This window comes from Sphaeramia orbicularis, chromosome 7 (assembly GCF_902148855.1).
Source record: "Sphaeramia orbicularis chromosome 7, fSphaOr1.1, whole genome shotgun sequence".
Taxonomy (NCBI): domain Eukaryota; kingdom Metazoa; phylum Chordata; class Actinopteri; order Kurtiformes; family Apogonidae; genus Sphaeramia; species Sphaeramia orbicularis.
In genome coordinates this window covers 43,921,752-43,932,508 of record NC_043963.1, presented here as the reverse complement: position 1 = coordinate 43,932,508, position 10,757 = coordinate 43,921,752, and positions in this window count along the sequence as shown.

Sequence of the window (10,757 nt, the reverse complement as noted above, 5' to 3'; positions counted from 1 at the left end):
AGCATCACTTTGCATTTAGATAACCATCGCCGCGCCACCCCAAATTGGTCCAGAGCAGGGGGGGGAGGGGGGAAGTGTATGTATGTGTGTGTGTGTGTGTGTGTGTGTGTGTGTGTGAGGGGGAGGAGTGGTGGAATAGGATGAAAAGGAAGAGGAGGAGGTGATATCGAAGTTCAAGCTGAATCCTTCCTGGAGAAATAATTGTAGCCGTCGGAGCCCCTGCAGACGGTGACACACAGGGAAATTTTAAGGGAAATACAGACCAGCAATTTCACCACCAGCAATTATGATCAACAACATTTTTTCCATTACACTTTCATTTCGCTGCCCCCCTGCTGTGTCATCCGCACGCATTCATTTAATACCAGTACCCGTCCTGTCCACATACTGTAGAATTACACTACAGCCACTTCCATTACGACGTCATTGCGATTCAACGAAACACGAGTCTTAACGGTAAAATTTAGTGAAAAGGAAGCTTCCCATGTGATTTTGGATACATATGTGGAATTTATGTTAGCTCTGTTTCCGTAAATTTACAAGTGAATTCAAACAAAAAAAAATGTAAACAGTAAAAAACCTGTTTTATTTAGATAAGAATTAAGAGTAAACTACGGTGGCCAGGAAGTGTGAAACACATTTACATTAAAAAAAAACAAAAAAAAAAAAAACACATTAACTACCTATTGCGAATTTTACAAACGGCAGCCATTAAATGCATCGCTATCAACTGGTTGAAACCTGAACCTCCAACATATAACATTTGGAATGAGAAAGTGAGGGAAATCTATCAGATGGAGCAAGTTACTTACACTCAAAAAAATAATTAAGCCAAAAATGTTGACTTCATGTATTTCAATTACATGTAAATTTTCCATGTAATTTTATTACATAAGTTTAATGTAAAGAGTTGCATTTAATACAATGTTTTTTCTATCATATTGAGTCAATATGAATAAATTAAATACCTTCAGTCAGATTTGCTTTAGTTAATGCAAATTTTTACATAAACTGTGTTTGACTGTGACGCTCAGTGTGATCTAGTTAATAAAGTTTACTTTATTTGTTTAGATTCACTTTATACTAAGCATATTCACATTATGTTTGACTTTTTCGGATAAATAAACTTTAAATTTCATATATTTCAGTTACATTTTACTTTAAAATATTACTTCATGTTTATTAGAGCCAAGAATAAATTTTTCGAGTGTAGAATTCTGGGAGAGCTGTAAGAGATGGAGTCCCATGATTAAGCTTTTAATGCAATCAGCATTCAGAAGTGGTTGTATACATGTATGTTTTATATATATATATATATATATATATATATATATATATATATATATATATATATATATATATATATATATATATTAGGCCTGTAACGGTACACAAAATTTTTGGTTCAGTACATTTTCGGTTTTCAAAGCCACAATTCGGTTTTTTTGGGTGCGGTACAGGAAGAAAGAAAACCCCTCAAAATGTCTTTAATACATTTATGAATTTTGGAAAATTTTCCCTCCTATTTTTGGACACAGAATATAGAAAAACAGGAATAATATAATTCTGCTGCTATAAATCAAATAGAAAATAAAATAAATTATTAATATTACTACATGTCTTAAACATTAGTATTGCGCTTTTCTCTGACAGGTAGTTTTGAACAAACAACAAAAATCTAATCACATTTCTGTCAGTTCACATTCTGCATAAAAATACCAAAAAAGCTCCACATGAAGTGCAACATTAACAAGAGGATAAACTGGTATTCTCTTTAAACAAACTGAAGAGCAACATTGACAACAAAAAATTAACCAAATTATTTATTTTAGGACAGAGAACAAACTGTTTAGGACACTTTGTGTATGTGCACGCGCAGGGTGCGATTTGTCGGGGGGATGTTTTTTTGTTTTTGTTTTTTTTTTGGTCGGAGCGGGGGGGGGGTCCATAACTAACGTAACAAACGCTGTTGTGAAACGAAAGTGAAACTTTATATTCTTTGAACGTCTAACTCCGGGTTCTATTCCTCTATTATACAGCATGTGTGAGAGAGAGAGAGAGAGAGAGAGAGAGAGAGAGCGAGCAAGTGTAAGTATTTTAGAACTACCATAGTTCCTAGGGGCCAAACAACGTCTGTCTTATTAACATGTCTTACGCCGTTGTTGTCTTTCACCGGGACCTGAACTGATCCAAACTGGACTGTACTGATGGTGGAGGGTCTTCAGTCTCTTCCTTCCAGGTTCACATCATATTTGGTTTTTTTTTTTGTTTTGTTTTTTTTACCTTATATCAGCTGTTATTTCATATTTCAGGTCAACCTGTGCATCCTTCAATATGTCCATGTGGAACTGTCAGACATTCCATTTTAAATATTTTAATAAGATTTTTCCCAGGATTATCTCTGGACCGGCTGCGGTGGTCCTGCCTCTCTCCTGCCTTCATTGTCATCACTCACTTATCCTCAACTGCCTCCATGTGTCTCCCCCTACTTCCCCCTTCACCCCCTCTCCCCTAGTCTCTATCTCTATCGCTCTATCTTTCTTTACCCTCTCTCTTTAACCCCAACTGGTCCAGGCAGACGTCCATCCTCCAGGAGTCTGGGTCTGCTCCAGGTTTCTGCTGTTAAAGGGAAGTTTTTCCTTCCACTGTCACCAGTCACAAGTATTTGCTCCTGGAGGATTCTGTTGGGTTTCTGTAAATTGGCTTAGAGCAGGAATGTCGAACTCATTTTGGTTCAGGGTCCATATTCAGCTAAATTTGATCTGCAGTGGGCCGGACCAGAAAAATAATGACATAATAACCTATAAATAATGACAACTCCAAATTTTTGTCTTTGTTTTAGTGTAAAAAAAAAAAAAAAACAACCCATTGAATTATGAAAATACTTACTTTTATAAACTATCAAAAACCAAAAAAAAAAAAAAAAAAAAAAAAAAAAACCTGAAAAAACTGAAATTTAAATTAAAAAACATAAGAAAATTTAGCGCAATTTTAATAATATTATTCCTCAACTTATCATTTGTCCATGTGCATTATGGATCAGATCTACAAAGACACTAAACACTGAGGAACAGGCAGAAAAATTGTTAAAATTGTGGTTAATTTTCTTTAAACATTTCAGGTTGTTCATATTTGTTCAGGTTATTCACATCTTAGTGTTACAGGATAGTTTGTAAATGTAAATATTTTCATAATTCAATGTTATTTTTTGCACTAAAAGGGAAAAAAATGAAGTTGTCAATTCTAGATTTTTTTTTTTTTTTTGGCTGAATTCAAGATTTTTATACTTAACTGATGATTTTTTAAATTTTTTTTTTGGCTTAATTCAAGATTTTTGTTTTTTACTTAATTGAAGTTTTTTTTTTTTTTTGCTTAATTCCAGATTTTTTGCAAAATTTGAGATTTTTTTTGGCTTAATTCAAGATTTTTTCCTTAATTCAAGCTACTTTTTTTTTTGCTCAATTCAATTCAAGACTGTGGAATTTTTGTACCTGGCAAAAACATCCCAGGGGCCGAAGTGGACCCTTTGGCGGGCCTCATTTGGCCCCCTGGGCCGCATGTTTGACACCCCTGGCTAAGAGTCTGGTTTTGACCAACTCTATATATAAAGTGCCACGAGATAACTTTTTTGTTGTGATCTGGCGCTATATAAATAAAATTTGATTGATTGAGTGACTTGATTGGTTTTCCCCTGTAAGTCGCTTTGGAAAAAAGCGTCTGCCAAATGCGTAAACATAAACATAAAAAGTCCTCTTCTTGTCCCCACTCTACCTGGAAACATGGAGACTAAAGTTGGGAGAAAGCAGCAGAGTCCTGTCTGGGATTTATTTGAATACGACAGCGAAGAAGAGAAAAGATACGACAAAACTAAAATTCGTACTGAAACTAAACTAAAACTAAGCATTTAGAAAAAAAAAAAAAAAAAAAGAAAACAAATAAAAATTATCAAACCTGCTCTAAAAACAAATCAAAACTAACTGAATTAGAAGAAAAAAAATGTCAAAACTAAATAAAACTAAACTATATTGAAAAATCCAAAACTATTATAACCCTGGTTTGAATTTTTAACCCCTATGTTCTGTTTTTAGGACCAATTTCATAGAAGCACCCATTTAACCCTTTCATGCATAGTGGTCACTACAGTGGACAGTTATACTACAGCTGTTCTCTTATATATTTATGGATTTTGTTGTTTTAGTTCCATATCAGCCAACACAGTGGATGCTTATGTATCATCCTATACACTGTAATTCATACCATTGTTGTAAATTTGCTGTTCTAGATAAATCTGATCTGCACTAACATGTTTGACTGTAAAAAAAAAAAAAAAAAAAAAAAAAGCTAATTGTTATTAAACTGTAATTAACAGTTTTGTTTTGTTTTGTTTTTCCATATTATCTATATGCAGGCATTGTTAAAATGTGAGAAAACATCAAATTAGCAGCATTAAAAATGTTTTTACCTCATAGTATATCAGTAAATACATGTTTCTTTGCTTCTAAAATTAAATGCATGATGTCCAGCTGAATGGACATTTTTGTAATTCCATGAAAAATAGGTTCATTACCTCCGCCAAGGAGGTTATGTTTTTTCCAGGGTTTGTTTGTTTGTTTGTTTGTTTGTTTGTCTGTCCGTTAGAGTGCAACATAACTCAAAAAGTTATGGACAGATTTGGATGAAATTTTCAGGGTTTGTTGGAAATGGGATAAGGAAGAAATGATTAAATTTTGGTGGTGATCGGGGGTGGGGGGGCCCACGGGGGGGCCCATTTCCAACAAACCCTGAAAATTTCATCAAAATCTGTCCATAACTTTTTGAGTTATGTTGCACACTAACGGACAGACAAACAGACAGACAGACAAACAAACAAACAAACAAACAAACAAACAAACAAACAAACCCTGGCAAAAACATAACCTCCTTGGCGTGGGGGGGCCCACGGGGGGGGGCCACTGATCAGCCTTGGCGGAGATCTGCGCTCTCCGAGTGCTTCTAGTTAAAAAAATTCAATCACATTTTTTTTTTTTCAAGCCTATAGAGGAATAAAAACACTCAAGAAAAAAATCTTGACTGAGGTTCTCATAATTCGTGCATGAAAGGGTTAAATTCTGGTACTATATCCAGCTCTGCTCTATTCAGGAATATACCTGATCTAATTAGCCCGAGTTAGCGTTTTGAAAAGTACATACATACTGTCTTTTTGGTGTTCAGAAGCAGACAGGAGTCCGTGTTCCAGTTCACAGTTCATATTCAACATCCTAAATCTTTTATTGATGTACATTCTGAGTGCATTGTTTAGTAAAAACCTGTCAAACTTCAGTTCTGCTCTGTCTTTTTCTGTTATTCCACCATGTTTTGACCCTAAAACACACATTAACCCTTTCGTGCATAGTGGTCACTACAGTGGACAGCTATTCTTCAGCTGTTCTCTTGTATATTCATGGATTTTGCTGTTCTTTTCATTGTTTTTTTTTTGTTTTTTTTTTTGTTTTTTTTTTTACACATATCTTTATTAAAGTTTTAAGACACTACATGTCTTTTCTGACATGAATTGGTAACATTATGTTGATCTCTCCTGAGGATAAACCCCCAGAATCACAAGCCCTCCCCATAGTTTTCACACAATTTATCAGTAAATACATATTGCTGTGTGTCAAAAATTAAATGTGTGGTGTCCAGCTGAGTGGACATTTTTGGAACTTCATGAAAAATAGGTTCATAAGAATTTTTTTTTTCATTATTGTTTTTTATGTTGTTTTTTTTTTGTTTATTTTTTATTTATTTTTCAGAAGAAGATTTTCAATCGCATTGTTTTTTTTCATGCCTAAAGAGGAATAAAAACACTCAGGAAAAAAATTTGATTAAGGTTCTCATAATTCGTGCATGAAAGGGTTAATATGAGCCTTTTTTTTTCCAATACCTATAATTTGAGTTAATGTTGCCATTTCTTAAATCTAAGCATCCAAAGTTGAATAATAATTGAAGTTGAAGAATTTTTTTGTGATTATTACTTTGGTTTTTTTTAAATGTATTTTTAATTTTATTTATTTTTTTATTATTATTTTTATTTTATTTATTTATTTTTTAATTTATTTTTCAGAAGAAAATTTTCTATCACCTTTTTTTTCATGCCTAAAGAGGAATAAAAACACTCGGGAAAAAAATTTTGATTAAGGTTCTCATAATTCGTGCATGAAAGGGTTAAAACAAACAAAACCCAACACTGGTTGTTGTTCACAGCTGCCTCATACACAAACACAAACACACATAATACCATCCACTTTAAACAGAGATTAATTTTTCAGCTGCTTCACCTCTGAGTGTGTTATCATATCAATCACATTCTCCTCTCTGCTTAATGTATTCATTGCATTTAAGCGTTGTTGTTCCAGTGAAAGTACATTTTATTTCAATATTTTTTGAAGTGCACTGTGTTTTGTTTAGTTTTTTTTTTTAATCTCTGTTCCGTCACCACTGAGATGCCTGAAAATTATATTAAATCTAAAACAATATCATGTAAACAACGACTGCCTTATAATAATATTGTAGTCAGTATCTTATAAAATGGATCAGAAGCTTCAATAGTTCTGTTGTTTAGTGATGATTATGGGATGACACTATATTATAGAAGCGACCATTGGTCTAGAGCAGGGGTGTCAAACTCATTTTGGTTCAGGGTCCATATTCAGCTAAATTTGATCTGCAGTGGGCCAGACCAGAAAAATAATAACACAATAACCTATAAATAATGACAACTCCAAATTTTTGTCTTTGTTTTAGTGTAAAAAAAAATCCCATTAAATTATGAAAATACTTACTTCTATAAACTATCAAAAACAAAAAAAAAAAAAAAACTTGAAAAAACTGAAATTTAAATTAAAAAACGTAAGAAAATTTAGTGCAATTTTAACAATATTATTCCTCAACTTATCATTTGTCCATGTGCATTATGGATCAGATCTACAAAGACACTAAACACTGAGGAACAGGCAGAAAAATTGTTAAAATTGTGCTTAATTTTCTTTAAACATTTCAGGTTGTTCATATTTGTTCAGGTTATTCACATTTTAGTGTTAGAGGATAGTTTGTAAATGTAAATATTTTCATAATTCAATGTTCTTTTTTGCACTAAAACAAAGAAAAAAAAAGTTGTCAGTTCTTGTTGATTTTTTTTTTGGCTTAATTCAAGATTTTTATACTTAACTGATGATTTTTTTTTTGGGCAAAATTCAAGATTTTTTTTACTTAATTGAAGATATTTTTTTGGCTTAATTCAATTTTTTTTTTTTTTTTTTACTTAATTGAAGATTATTATTTTTTTTGCTTAATCCAAGATTTTTTCCTTAAGTCAAGCTAATTTTTTTTTTTTTTTTTGCTTAATTCAATGCAAGACTGTGGAATTTTTGTACTTGGCAAAAACATCCCAGGGGCCGAACTGGACCCTTTGGTGGGCCGCATTCGGGCCCCGGGCCGCATGTTTGACACCCCTGGTCTAGATCAAAGGTGTCAAACATGTGGCCCAGGGGCCAAATCCAGCCCGCCAAAGGATCCAATCGGGCCCGTAGAATGAATTTGTGAAATACAAAAATTACACTGAAGATATTAACAATCGAGAATGTCAAAATCATTTTAACCCTTTCATGCATAGTGGTTACTCCACACTCAAAAAAATAATTAGGCCAAAAATGTTGACTTTATGTATTTTAATTACATGTAAATTTTCCGTGTAATTTTATTACATAAGTTTAATGTAAAGAGTTGCATTTAATACAATGTTTTTTTCTATCATATTGAGTCAGTCTGAATAAATTATATACCTTCAGTCAGATTTGCTTTAGTTAATGCAGACTTTTACATAAACTGTGTTTGACTGTGACGCTCAGCCTTTTTATGTGATCTAGTAAATAAAGTTTACTTTATTTGTTTATATTCACTTTATACTAAGCATATTCACATTATGTTTGACTTTTTCGGATAAATAAACTTTAAATTTAATATATTTCAGTTACATTTTACTTTAAAATATTACTTCATGTCTATTAGAGCCAAGAATCATTTTTTTGAGTGCAGTGGACAGCTATTCCACAGCTGTTCGTCTTGTATATTCACAGGTATTGTTGTTTTAGTTGCATAATCAGGCAACACAGTGGACGGTTATTCATTTATTTATTTATTTATTTAGCAGGGACAGTCCACATTAATGAACATTTCTTTAAAGGTGCTAGTATTAGCAAAAAAGCTATTTTGCAGCTGCTGTCCCTGGGTAAGATGTAAAGTTCATTCATAAAATTAGAAACATTTCAGAAATTAAGTTTACACCCACACATTACCTAGCATTAGTTCACATATACAGTATACACAGTTAGCCTTTAAGTATTAGTACAAAAACCTGGAGAGACATCAGCGCCATCCCATAAACTGCAATTCATACCATTACTGTAACTTTTCTGTTCTCGATAAACCTGATCTACAGTAACATGCTTGAATGTAAATACGTTGTTAATTGTTAGACTGTAATTAATAGTTGGTTTGTTTTTCAAACAATTTATTATTATTTTTTGCATATTATCTCCATGAAGTGAGTAATAACTAGTATTAGAATTTGTTAAAATGTGAGAAAACATCAGATTAGCAACATTATATATTTTTTTTTTTCATTGTGTTCATATGACTTTCTGATATTCAGTTTTAAACACATGTTTCTTTGCTTCAAGAATAAAATGCATGGCATAGCTGAGTGGACATTTTTGTAAATCTATGGGAAAAAAACAAAAACAACTTGATTGCATTGTTTTTTTTCATGCCTTAGGAGGAATAAGAACACTCAAGAAAAAATCTTGACTAAGGTTCTCATAATTCATGCATGAAAGGGTTAATTCAGATTCTACATACAGACCAATTAGATCTCAAGTGGGTCAGACCAGTAAAATACTATCATATTAAACCTATAAAGAATGAAAACAGCAAATTTTAGTGTAAAAAAGTAAAATTACAGGAAAATGTTCAGATTAAAAAACTATTATTTTACAAAAAATGTGAAAAACCTGAAATGTCTTAAGATAAGTAAATCCAATTGTACCAATATTCTGCCTGTTATTAAATGTTTCAGGCATTTGTAATTGTAATGTAGGTTGTAATGTAAGTGTGTAAAGTTTAAACTAATAATCTGACGCATAATATTGTTAAAATTGCACTTGTTTTTCTAAGGACGTTTCCAGTTGTTCATGTTATTCAGATTTTTGTAGATGTAAACATTATCATAATTTAACCCTTTCATACATGAATTATGAAAAAAAAAAAAAAAAAACTTTTTTCAAAATTGATTTTATTACTCAAAATTAGGCTAAAGTCGAAATGCATTTTGAAATTTTGAAAAATATAGTTTTATTAAGAAGATATTTAACCTCCTGAGACCCAGGAAAGTACAAGTTTGGGCTTTTTTTAAAATTAAATAATTGCTCATATTGGAAACATCATGATGCAACAGTTTTTTCAGATGCATTTTAAAAAATTTTATGGAATGTCCTTTGCAATGGACAGTTTTTTTTTTTTTTCTCTTTTCTTTTTTTTTTTTTTTTGTATAAAGCTGTGAAACTCTTGTCACAGAAAACCAGTAGCTAGGTCTTAGGAGGTTAAATTTATGAGATCACAGACCCATCAAAATTCTAAAACTAAGATGATACTTTTTTTCATTGTACTGCTTAGGGTCTATAGAGACCGCCCCCATGTGGTTTGGAGAATATTACCTTTATAACCCTTTGGAAAGTAAGCTTAAACTATGTGTCCATAAATGTGGACGTCATGCATGAAAGCGTTAATTTGACTTTTTTCACTGATATTATTTTACTGGTCCGGCCCACTTGAGATCATATTGGGGTGACTGTGGCCCCTGAACTAAAATGAGTTTGACACCCCTGGTCTAGATCATAAAGAATGAGATGATGTTATGTAGAGTGTATTCTGTATATACATGAAAGGTATACGAGTGTTTTACGTTTTTAGACTCTTAATTTACAAATATCTGCATGATTATCGTGAAAACTGGTTAAAAAGTTTTTTACAAAATAGGTCTTAGTATGTATCAATTGGAAATACAAATTCACAACTTAGAAAAGTAACATGTGGGGTCCCACAAGGTTCAGTTCTGGGACCCAAGTTATTTATACTTTATCTAAATGATATTTTTATGGCATCTAGTGAGTTAAAATTTACAATATTTGCAGATGATACTAATTTGCTTTATTCGGGAGTAAATATGAAACAAATATTAGAAACTGTGGAAAAGGAATTGAGCAAGTTAAAAAAATGGTTTGATGTTAATAAGTTATCACTTAATGAAGATAAAACAAAATTTATGGTTTTTGGTGGTGCTAGGGGAAGTGATGATATAAAACTGAAAATTAATGAAATTGAAATTGAAAGGATGTATGAAACAAAATTTTTGGGAGTGATTATTGACCATAAACTCTGTTGGAAACCACTAATAGAATATATCAAACGCAAAATGTCCAAAGCTATTGCGATTCTTTATAAAACTCGAGACTTGTTAAGCAAAAAATGTTTGCATATGTTGTATTGTTCACTTGTAATGCCATATATGTCATACTGTGTGGAAATATGGGGTAATGTGTATAAAACTAATATAGACCCGATAATTAAACTCCAAAAAAAAGCTATTAGAGTCCTAAACAAAGCTGGTTATCTCCAATCAAGTAATCCACTTTTTGTAGAATCTGGTTTACTAAAATTTCTTGACA